We start from the raw sequence: 12,883 nt of genomic DNA on the forward strand, positions 1-12,883 counted from the left end.
TGATCAGCATTCACACATACATCCATGCATGGATTCAGAGATAGATGTACACATTAACAAGCTCACACAGATCATCATGGTTCCACATTCACTCAGAGGTAAACATGCTACCATCATGCACATGCTTACAAATTCACTCAAAAACGTGAACACACAGAAACACACAAAAGCACATTAATATACTGACATATGAACAGGCTCAATTCACTCCTACACACAGACAAGCTCACATACGTCCACAAAGTACACATTCACTCAAATGAACATGCTCAAAGATTTACTGCCATCCATAGATATGCTGACACATGGACAAATTCATTCAAATACAAATATGCTTAAACTAAAATAGTTATGCACTCACTCACACACCTCAATATGCTTCACATACACCGTGTCAGTCATAAATTTACATACATGAACATACTCCTCCTTAAGTTGTTCACAAACATGCACATTCAATCACACATGCAAATGTGGGTACAATCTCCTTCACACACATAGGTGCACACGCACACACACACACACACACACACATGATGCCGCCCCCACATCAGGACCCAGTATTCTCAAAGCAGGCCTCTTTTGGCAGGCTGTTGCCCTCTTACCACATGAACTGTGGTGTGGGCTCCCAAATATTAACAACACTGGATGGCTGTTTTGGACACAGATGCCCACGTCTCCCTAACCCTAGTAAGCACTCATATTTTAAAACAAGGGTCCCCTACCTCTAGGATCTAATGCCTGATGATCTGAGATTAAGCTGATGTAATAATAATAGAAATAAAGAGCACAATAAATGTAATTTACTTAAAACATCCCCCACCACCCTGGTGCATGGGAAAATTGTCTACCCAAAACCAGTCCCTGGTGCCAAAAATGTTTGTGACTGTTGCTTCAGAGGGATTCCCCAGGAGATGACTGGCTTGGGAGGATAATTAATTGAAAGGATGATTGTCTACTGAGGCTTTAAAATTGACTTAATTTTGCTAAAAGATGCTTCTGCCCTGGTTGTTCTCTCTGAAATTATCTCTTTTCCTGATATTGGAATCAGCAGATAACCTCACGAAACAATTCTAAGGCTTCTATTCTACTGGTAGGCCCTGGCCAGTGGAAATTACTGAACTTTCCTCTACTCATGTGGGAGGTACTGACTAAAAGTAAAGCACTGAAGGATTATGACCTGTCTTAGCCTTGTTAGTGAAAGGATACGGATCCCCACTTTGTGCTTTCCTGCTATGGCCTGTCCTCAAGCCACGACTAATGGGTAGAGGCTATCTATGGACTAGACAGAACTAAAGGAGGCTGCTCCCTGTACCAGAGCCCCTCTACTAGGTATTGACATTATGAATCTCATACCGGAATGAATGACACTCAAGTAATATTGGTAAATGGTCCGCAGTCCTAGACTGGTCTAACATATTCTCTTTGTTAAATGTGTCATAGGATAATTGAGCACAATTTGCCTTCCCCTTTGAGGATCAACAGTACACTTTTCCCAGTTGCCTGTAGGGTACATGAATACCTCTGGGATTTCACAAGGAATTTGCCGTGTGGATCTAGATTCCTGCTCTGCACCAGGCACCTCCCACAGAAACTCAGCTCTGGCATTGTACTGATGTCATCCTTGTCCCGGGACCTGGCTATGACTCTGTGTCACACACTGTCACCACTGTGAGCAAACACTTCACTGAGGGCATGGGCAATTGCCCTCCATAAGCTACAGGGAACCTCCTAGTCTGTTCAATGTCTGGTCTATAATTGAAACTCAGAAGGGTAAACTAGTCTGCATTTGGTAGAAGAAAAGCTTCTCATGCCCCAACCTCCCATGTTGGTAAAGGAGATCCAACATTTGGTAGTAACATAGAATTCCAGTGCCAACCTCCAATATTTGCTGGTCCCTGTGTATGGAGTCACCCTCAGGACATCCACTTATCTGTGGGGACCCGAGCAACAACAGACACTAGATAAACTAAAGAGGTCTATCGTTTCAGCTCTCCCACTAGTGCTCTGAGAACAGGACTTACAGTTAGAAGTTTTAGCCACCCAAAAATTCATTTCTAGGATCCACTCGCCCACATGTCCATGGGTTTTTGGCATAAGCAACTTGCAGACTCAGTCCAAAAGTATTGGCCAATGGAGAGGCAACTTCCATAGGTACACTGAATCCTCAATGAAAGTCAAAGCTCTACTGGAGCAGAGCCAGTTATGCTATGGGTTGAGATTCCTATTATGCCCTGGGTGATAGGAGAAGCTTCTCCCATACAAGCTGAGGTCTGTATTCAAATGGTAATGTATCTACTGGATTGAGCTTAACCTGGACTTACTAGAGTGTTGCAACTCCATGAGAAAATAGCCACATTCCCTGCCACTAAGTTAATTTGCCATAACCTCCCAGCCTTCTTTTTTTAATGTTTAATTAATCACATCTGTATAATGCTGAACATTTGATACATTAAATTTTATTTTTATCCTATTTTTTTAATTGAACTCTAGTGATATACAATGTTGCATTAGTTTCAGGTATACAGCAAAGCGATTCAGTTATATATATATGTATATACTCAGGTATATGGTAGCTCCTCTCGGCCGCTGCCCCTGACCTTGGACGTGGGGTAGCTCCTCTCCACCACTCCTGTGCCATCGCTCCCATGCCATCGCTGCTGCAGCTAATTGCCAACATCCACTGGATCATAGAAAAAGCAAGAGAGTTTCAGAAAAACATCTATTTCTGCTTTATTGACTATGTCAAAGCCTTTGACTGTGTGGATCACAATAAACTGGAAACTTCTGAAGGAGATACCTGACCTGCCTCCTGAGAAACCTGTATGCAGGTCAGGAAGCAACAGAACTGGGCATGGAACAACAGGTTGGTTCCAAATAGGAAAAGGAGTACATCAAGGCTGTATACTGTCACTCTGCTTATTTAACTTATATGCAGAATACATCATGAGAAACACTGGGCTGGAAGAAGCACAAGCTGGAATCAAGATTGCTGGGAGAAATACCAATAACTTCAGATATGCAGATGACACCACCCTTATGGCAGAAAGTAAAGAGGAATTAAAAAGCCTCTTGATGAAAGTGAAAGTGGAGAGTGAAAAAGTTGGCTTAAAGTTCAACGTTCAGAAAACGAAGATCATGGCATCCGGTCCCATCACTTCATGGGAAATAGATGGGGAAACAGTGGAAACAGTGGCTGACTTTATTTTTCTGGGCACCAAAATCACTGCAGATGGTGATTGTAACCATGAAATTAAAAGACGCTTACTCCTTGGAAGGAAAGTTATGAGCAACATAGACAACATATTAAAAAGCAGAGACATTACTTTGTTCACAAAGGTCCATCTAGTCAAGGCTATGGTTTTTCCAGTAGTCATGCGTGGTTGGGAGAGTTGGACTATAAAGAAAGCTGAGCACAGAAGAATTGATGCTTTTGAACTGTGGTGTTGGAGATGACACTTGGGAGTCCCTTGGACTGCAAGGAGATCCAACAGTCCATCCTAAAGCAGATCGGTCCTGGGTGTTCACTGGAAGGACTGATGTTGAAGCCGAAGCTCCAACACTTTGGCCACCTGATGTGAAGAGCTGACTCATTTGAAAAGACCCTGATGCTGGGAGAGATTGAGGGCAGGAGGAGAAGAGGATGAGATGGTTGGATGGCATCACCGACTCAAAGGACATGGGTTTGGGTAGACTCTGGCAGTTGGTGATGGACAGGGAGGCCTGGTGTGCTGCAGTTCATGGGGTCACAAAGAGTCAGACACGACTGAGCGACTGAACTGAACTGAACTGAACTCAGGTGTATGTATGTTTATATATATTCCTTTTCAGATTCTTTTTCCTTATTGGTTATTACAAAATATTGCGTATAGTTTCCTGTGTTAAATGTTAGGTCTTTGTTGGTTATATATTTAATGTATAGTAGTATGTATATGGCAACCCACTCCGGTGTTCTTGCCTGGAGAATCCCGAGTATGGCAGAGCTGGGTGGGGTCTATGTCAGAGGTACGTCTATGGGGTTGCACAGTCGGACATGACTAAGCAACTTAGCAGCAGCAGCAGTGTGTATATGTTAATTCCAAACTACTTTTTATTTTAGAATTCACTGTTTTATATTTCACTTTTGATTCTTTTTTAAATTTATTTTTAGTTGAAGGATAATTGCTTTACAATGTTATGTTGATTGCTGCTGTACAACAACCTGAATCAGCATATATTCCCTCCCTCCTACCCCCTCATCCCAGCCCTCTAGGTTGTCACAGAGCACCAGGCTGAGGTGCATGAGCCTAGAACCTGTTACACAGAGTAAAGTAAGTCAGAAAGAAAACAAATTCGTATATTAGCACATATATATGGAATCTAGAAAAATGGTACTGGTGAACCTCTGTGAAGGGCAGGAATAAAGACACAGACATAGAGAACGGACTTTTGGACACAGAAATGGAAGGGGAGGGTGAGATGAATTGGAAGAGTAAGATTGACGTGTGTGTGTGTGTGTGTGTGTGTGTGTATGTAAAATAGATTCGCTAGTGGGAAGCTGCTGTATAGCACAGGGAGCTCAGCTCGGTGCTCTCCGCCTTCTATACAAGCCTTCCATTAGTTTATCCATACAATACACCAATTTCTCCTAATGTTATTGAGGGGATAACAAAATAGCTTTTACAATCCTTGGGACTGCCACACGCTTTACACAGTCAGACTAAAGTTTGTACATCACTGTAATGCAAAATAACTATGGGTGTTACAAGAAAAGATTGCTTGGGCTTTTTATCTATCCTGTCATCCTCCAGTCCCACATCAAGGACTGTGGAGAGAACTTGGAGGGCAGTGGTCCTTCCAGTGGTCAAAATACTGCCCATGGTTTAGGTTATATTAAATTCATGCCCCTATGGCATAACTGCACCATATTTAAGTTCACAGCAAATGATGGGACCATCAACAGAGACAATTCTATTTCTGCTGGTGTGCAATTCCACACGAGATACAACCCAATTATTGGTTTTCACAGGCATGAGAGCACAGGCAATGCCATGAATAGAGAAGAAACATTCACCTGGTACTTTCATTTTTCCCTGTCTCCCTCAGACAAAACCCAGAGCTTAGCCACCTCCTTCTTGATCCTGATGAGAACCTGATGTGAACCAGTGATTCTGAAACCATCCTTTAGCCTGTGTTCATCATCATCCAGTATAAGCCAAGCAAACCACTCTCTGGAGAAAGAGGTGACCCTATCAGCCATCCTGGTACTTTGCTCCTCAAAAGGCACCATGGAACCCAGGAGGTGGACCTAAACCTCTCCCAGACCAGGTAACTCCATGTGAACAATACCAGGGACAATCAGGCTCCCTATGCTGGCTATAGGTGACCTCCAACTTTAAGTCCTATCCTGTTACCATGGTCCTTCTCACCTGAGAAGTTCCTACCCTTGCTAGTGTTGACTCTATGTCTCTTGGCGGTTCACCCAGCCCTAGTAATCTACGCACTACTGTTGACAAGGTCTGTCTGGAAACTATACCACATGCACCTAACAGGGTGTCTTACAACACAGGTCAGATTGGAGACAATGGGAACCATGCTGTTGGCTATTCACATTGGTCAGTCCTGCTAAATGACCACAGATACCAACACTGAGGCTAGCAACCTTCTCCTGTCTCTTCTACTACAAGCAACACCCATTCTGGCTAATCTAGACTCTTTAGATACCACTTGCGACTCATGCTGCTGCTGCTGCCGCTAAGTCACTTCAGTCGTGTCCGACTCTATGCAACCCCATAGACGGCAGCCCACCAGGCTCCCCCGTCACTGGGATTCTCCAGGCAAGAACACTGGAGTGGGTTGCCATTTCCTTCTCCAATGCATGAAAGTGAAAAGTGAAAGTGAAGTCGCTCAGTCATGTCCAACTCTTCGCGACCCCATGGACTGCAGCCCACCAGGCTCCCCTGTCCATGGGATTCTCCAGGCAAGAGTACTGGAGTGGGGTGCCATTGCTAGTGGTAAAGAACCTGCCTGCCGATGCAGGAGACAGACGTAAGTAAGAGACATGGGTTCCATCCCTGGGTGGGGAAGATCTCCTGGAGCGAGGAATGGCAACCCACCCCAGTATTCCTGCCTGGAGATTCCCAGGGACAGAGGAGCCTGGTGGGCTACAGTCCATAGGGCCACAGCCAGACACAAAAAGCCATATATTGTATCAGTTCAGTTCAGTTCAGTCGCTCAGTTGTGTCCGACTCTTTTCGACCCCATGAATCGCAGCACGCCAGGCCAACTCTGACCTCAAATCAGGTGAGACTGACTGTGATTAAGTAGTGCCATTAACCACATAGAGCCACTGCCTCTTGAGATTTATGTAAGGAATTGCCCAGAGATAGTATGTACCCAGTATTACAACCAGGATGCTTGTGATGAGTGCAATCATATGAAAAGTGCTGTAATGCAGAGCTATACCAACAAACTATGGGATTACAGTTAGATAAAATTATAGCTCTTGCTAATCCCTGACAATAATGACTAATGTAAACCCTGCCGAAATGTATATCTTTACAAATGTTGGTTTCTTTTCTTATCAGTTGTTAATATAATGACTTTTCCTCTCTTTCCAGTACAAGTCCCATTTATGGAAGCTTGCACTCAAAGAAGTTCGTCTAAGTGACCAAGGACAATTTACCATGAATTTCCTCCCTGGTTGGGGATTTACATGCCGCAACTAAGATCCCATATAATGTAACAAAGATTCCATGGGCCACAATAAAGATCCCACGTACCAAAATTAAAAGATCGCATATGCCACAACTAAAGATCCCCCATGCTGCAAAAAGATCCCATATACCACAACTATAAATATCCCACACGCTACAATGAAGATTCTGCCTGCCACCATTAAAAAGATCCTGTGTGCCGCAACAAAGATCCCACATACCGCAGGTAAAGACCTCATGTGCTACAACAAAATCCTATATGCTGCAATGCAGATCATGTATGTTGCAACTAGAAGGATCTTGCATTTCCCAACTGATAGATGCCACATGCTGTGACTAAAATATCCCACATACCACAACTAATAGATTCTGCATGGTGGAACTAAGATCCTACATATCACAACAAATATCCCAATATCACAATTAAAAGATCCTACATGTTGCAACAAAGATCCTGCAAACCAAAACTAAAAGAATCTGTATGTAGCAACTAAAGATACCCCATGCCACAACTAAAGATCTTGCTTACTGCAACTAAAAGATCCCGCATGTCACAACTAAAATTTCCTAAGTGACACAACAAAGATCCCACATATCGCAACAAATATCCCCATAACACAAGTAAAAGATCTCACAAGCTGAAACCAAACATATTCCTCATTCTGCAACTACAAGATCCTACATGCAACAACTAAAAGATCACATATGCTGTAACTAAAGATTTACATGCAACTACAAAGATCCCACACACTACAACTAAAAGATCCCCCATGCCACAACTAAAGATCCTGCATGCCACCACAAAATCCCACACACCAAAGCTAAAAGATCCCATAGGCCACAACTAAATAACCCGCAAACTAAAAATAAATATCCCACATGCCCTGATTTAAGAGAGGCTGCATGTAAGCAATGAAGATCCCATGTGCCACAACTAAGACCCAACATAAACTAATAAGTTAAATACTTATTTTTTTAATTTTATTTATTTTAATTGGAGGCTATTTACTTTACAATATTGCATTGGTTCTGCCACACATCAACATGAATCCGCCACGGGCGTACACGTGTTCCCCATCCTGAACCCCACTCCCACCTCCCACCCCCCTATCCCCATCCTGAACCCCCCTCCCACCTCCCTCCCCGTACCATCCCTCCAGGTTATCCCAGTGCACCAGCCCCAAGCATACTGTATCAAACCTGGACTGGTGATTCGTTTCTTATATGATATTATACATGTTTCCATGGCATTCCCCCAAATCATCCCACCCTTTCCCTCTCCCACAGAGTCCAAAGGACTGTTCTATACATCTGTGTCTCTTTTGCTGTCTTGCATACAAGGTTATCATTACCATCTTTCTAAATTCCATATATATGCGTTAGTATACTGTATTGGTGCTTTTTTTTCTGGCTTACTTCACTCTGGATAATAGGCTCCAGTTTCATCCACCTCATTAGAACTGATTCAAATGTATTCTTTTAAAATTACAATTAAAAAGTCATTAAAAATACCCTCAACTGTCTACAAATGAACTTATCTATTAAACAGAAACGGACTAGCAGACATAGAGAACAGACTTGTGGTTGCCTAGCCTGGGTTGGGGGAGGTTGTAGGGGAGGAATGGATTGGGAGTTTGGGTCTAGCAGATGGAAACTATTATACATAGAATGGATAATCAACAGGGTCCTACAATATAGCACAGGGAATTATATTCAATATCCTGTGATAAACCACAATGAAAAATAATGGAAAAAAGAATGTCTATATATGTAAAACTGAGTCACTCTGTTGTGCACCTGAAGTTAACACAACATTGTAAATCAACTATACTTCAAAAAAAAAAAAAAACCACAAGCCTCAAGTGCCTAGAAGCAGGTTTCCTCTTTTATGTGGACTAAGACGGACACGATATCCTGTAAGCACCCTGTCAAAAATCTAAACCAGCTTCATTTGCAAGGCTTTTGCTGAAACAGAGAAGTCACTGGTTATCAGTAAACATCACATAGTTTCCCAGAGAACAAACAGCAGGGAGTACCCCAGCTGTCACCTTTTGAGGGCCGTGCCTTCTCGGGCACACACAGACGCATGTAGTCCTAAGTATGCACATTCTTTCCCCTGCTCCCTTCTCTTCATATGGTGAGTGAGCCAGAAGCACGCACTGAGGCAGCCTCTTCCTCTTCTCCTCTCCAGCCTTTCTCCAGAGGATGGGACACAAAGACTGGGTCAATGTCACCAGGCAGGATGAGAGGCTGGTATAGAGTGCAGGCATTTGGGCAAGTGGAGAGGAGAGGAAGCAGGCAGAGGGCAGCCGACAGAAAAAAAGAATTACTTCAACCCCCTAAAGAGCCCCATCTTGGAGTCAGCATGGACACAGCTCTCCATGTTGGTGGGGATCCATCCAGGGGCAGCTGACTGCGCCAGGAAAAGTAATCTTCCACCCTCAGTGCCCTCCTGAGCTGAGCTAACAAGCCTACATTCTCCTGCACAAAGTCACATTATCTGAGCTGGGAAGGACATTTTGTTGTCACAACCATGTTAAACTTTCTCTTGTATACCTGTTTTTAGAACTGGGAATGTGGCTTGACACAAAGAGAGAACCTTCTGGCTTTACCCAAAAAATTCATTTCAGATTCTCAAGCCTTAAGGCTGTCTTCTCAAAGACATTCATTCTGGGAACTGGCATTTCTCTCATTAATCATGTGCTTCCAGCCTGGAGGTGTCTTCGATGAGTATACTCAAGTACCCAGCCTGAGCCCTACAGGTATCTGGCCTTTCCAAAGCTTTCTGATGTGTCAACCAAGATACCTGAGACTTTTAGCAGGTAGGTTTCCTTCCCAAGGGCATGGGAATAGGAACAGGCCCTGAGCATAACTGTGATCCTAACATATTTTCACATGTTGATCAAGGAACATCAGCTCCTGCAACGAGTGAGTGAGTGTGTGTTCACTTTATATCCTATAAAGTCACTACAAGTAATGAATTAGTGACCACTAAACCATTGCTCCCAGCGGGTATACAGGGTTAGGTTCCTATGCTCCTTGTGAATCAATATATAAATTTGTTGTATGGCTGCTTCTCTCTACAGTTACAGTTTAATCCAACTAGAAACCCAGAATTTACTAAAAGAATTTATATTAACAAAATGATAAAAGCTTCTTCCAACAAAAGACTCTAGAGCCTGTCCAAGGCTAAAACAATGGACACTCCCAGTAGTGTCTCCAATGAAGCCTCTTCATTGTTGAGGCTTTAGTAACCTTTGTTCATGCCCCCTGGCATCTCTGGACTACCCATGACTGCTATAAGTTGCCCACAGGCTACTGATGCAAGAAACTGCCCTTCTTGGCTTTGTACTACAAACCATTAGAGTGGCAAGTATCAGCCACATAATGAGCAATCGTCAAAATAGAGGTTCTCAGAGTCCCTGAGCCAGTGACACCCTGTACGCAGTTGCCCAGCATGCCTTGGATCAAGGAACCAGCACCCCAAAACCTCAGCATGGTTACTGAGCCTCCCTGTACAAGACAGTTTCTGGCATATCTTTCTTGCCAGAGGGCAGATGAGATAGTGGTAGAAGAAGCCATCCCTCTTCCAGACCTCTTGGCTACCTGGGGAGCCCCTTGGAATCCATTGTGTGGGAAATATTGAATGTTTGTACACTACATATGGTATTGTCACCATCATCCCCTGGAGGGATGGAAAGCAGTCATACTGATGGATAGTGACAATACCCATGATAAAGGACAGGACCAATGGGTCAGCACAATTGGCCCATCCTCCTTTTAGTACTGGATGCCCTGGCTGGCAAATGGGCCCATCTGTACATTTTTATAAACTCTTGGGCCACTGCCTAAAAGTTGTCCCAGTTGAGGTAAAGAACTCTGGGAATCACTGGCCTCACAGGCACACAAAATATATATCAAGATGTTATGGACTGAATCCTATTCTCTCAAAATGTCTATGCTGAAGCATTAACCCCTATTTGACTGTGTTTGCTTACATGGATGTCATAAGCATGGAGCTCTAATCCAATAGAGGGGCATCCTTATAAGAAGAGGAAGAGATACCACAGAGCTCTCTCTCTCCCCCCACACTAAACAAAGAAAAGGCCATGTGAGGACACAGTGAGAAGACAGTTGTCTGCCAAGGACAAAGGTCTTACCGGGGTATAAATTCTTTTAGCAAAATCTAGATTTCCAACCAGATTAAACTGTGGGCCTTTGCATCAATTTAAATTCATTCCTCCCTCTGTATTCAAGTTTTCTGATGTGTTTCTTTCTGATCCTTTTTGCTTGTTTGTCACTGAATAAACTTTCTGTGTGTGATGGGGGAGGTGTCCTCTCTACTCTGCTCACATTTATGCATTTTTTTTTCCTTCAGAGAGCTTCATATCAGTTTCATTAGCTAGGGGTCTCCTCTATGACAATGGTTGCTTAATAAATTTTAAAGTCTCTGGCTTGAGTTGGGGTTGAATTCATTTCATCACTGTGTCACAAAAGTGCTATGGTCATTTTTCCCTGTATCTAGGATGATCAGGATTTTTGCTACATCAGGGACAAAGGCAACAGGCACAGCAGAAGATTGCTGGGCTCCCAAGCCAGAGGGGTACAGACTGAAACCATCTTCTGCTATGTGCTGCCACTTCAGTTGCATGGATTTTTTTTTTTTTTTGTCTTTTCTCTCTGTACAAATCCCCTCAGAATATTTCACACTCCTAGCAGTGCAAATTTACAGCTTTAGATTTTTATCTCGTCTAATCATGAGTGGTCCAGACCTTCTGGGTGGTTACAGGGATAGTTTAGAGACACAGTGACTCACTTCTTGGGAAGCCCAGGAAAGGTGGACACCGCAGGCCCATGTAGGACATATGGGAGTTGCCTTATGGAACAGAGTGAAGCAAAAGGGTCTGTGGGAAGAGGGATTTGCAGTATTTGGAGGGTGAGGTAGCCCCTGGTTCCTGAGCAAGGATGTGACTCGTTTCTTTGAATCAACAAGAAAAATGACAAGGAAACACTATACAGCGATATTAAGCGGGAATGCATCTGGTGCATTCAACATGGAGGTTTGTTGCTACAGGACCCTATCTGGCGGAGCAGAGCGGGGAGAGAAACTTGAGAGTAGGCCATTCAAGGCTCTCTCAAATATACCACATGTCAACTCAGTGCAAAATATTATTTTTAGCCATCATCGCACAACTGGCTGCTCCCTGCTTACACACACAAACACACACACACATACACACATAAACACAGAGGCCAGTACACATGACTGAGGAGAACTCAGTCCCTGGACATGGATGGGCCGACCCTGGATGGCAGTTCCCCAACCCCCATGACCGGGGCGCTGTTAGCTACCACAGTAACATAGGCACTAGAACAAGGGGGCTCCGTCTAAACTGCACGTCCCCGCCTTCATCACCAATTCCTCTAGGAACTGGCCAGTAGGCAGGGTGCATGGGCAAGGGTTTAAAAGCCCAGGCCATCTCCCCCAGCCGTCTCCTTCTAAAAGTTTGTCCATTCATCCACCGCCCTCCCAGTTCCTGGCAGCTTGGCGACTTCCGCTTACCAATTAAAAAAGTCCAGAATGACGTCAGGAACATCAGAGGAGGCTGGGCTGGACGTCAAACTGGAGTTTCCAGGTGGTATTGCAGTTGTTGCCCTTCAAGAGCAGGATCCTGTGGAGCAGTAGGAATACGACGACTCGCAGCACCTCTGGACGCCATAGTTCCTAGTTGGAGAACACTGCAGACAGCTGTGGACCTGGAGGAAGACAGACGACAGGGTGAACCCGTAATCTACGAGGTGGAGGGAGTGGAGGGGGTGGGTGGGTGCAGGGGAGTAGAGCTTGTTTTTCCTCTAAGAGCCAGCCTTTAGGGTGAGCCCATTTTACCTTAGGGAAGGTGGGGATGATCAGTGACCCTGAGCCTGAGAGCGGCAAGATCAGCAGCCCAGGAACTCCACTCCACGAAGCACGCCAAGGAGGAATCCCTTTGCTTTGGAGTGCATAGCCTTTGAAGCACTTTTGCCTGCCAGGGAGCCTTCAGGAAGCCTGGCACGCACCTGGCTCTGCCCACCCCGATGGCATCGCCAGGTTAGCAAATTCCACAGATGCCAGGAGCCATTCAAAAAGACATGCGATTCTGCCTGCTATTACGGCTTGGGCACCACCTAGCCCTCTGCTCATTCTGGTC

Source organism: Bubalus kerabau, chromosome X (genome assembly GCF_029407905.1).
Source record: "Bubalus kerabau isolate K-KA32 ecotype Philippines breed swamp buffalo chromosome X, PCC_UOA_SB_1v2, whole genome shotgun sequence".
NCBI classification, from domain to species: Eukaryota; Metazoa; Chordata; class Mammalia; order Artiodactyla; family Bovidae; genus Bubalus; species Bubalus kerabau.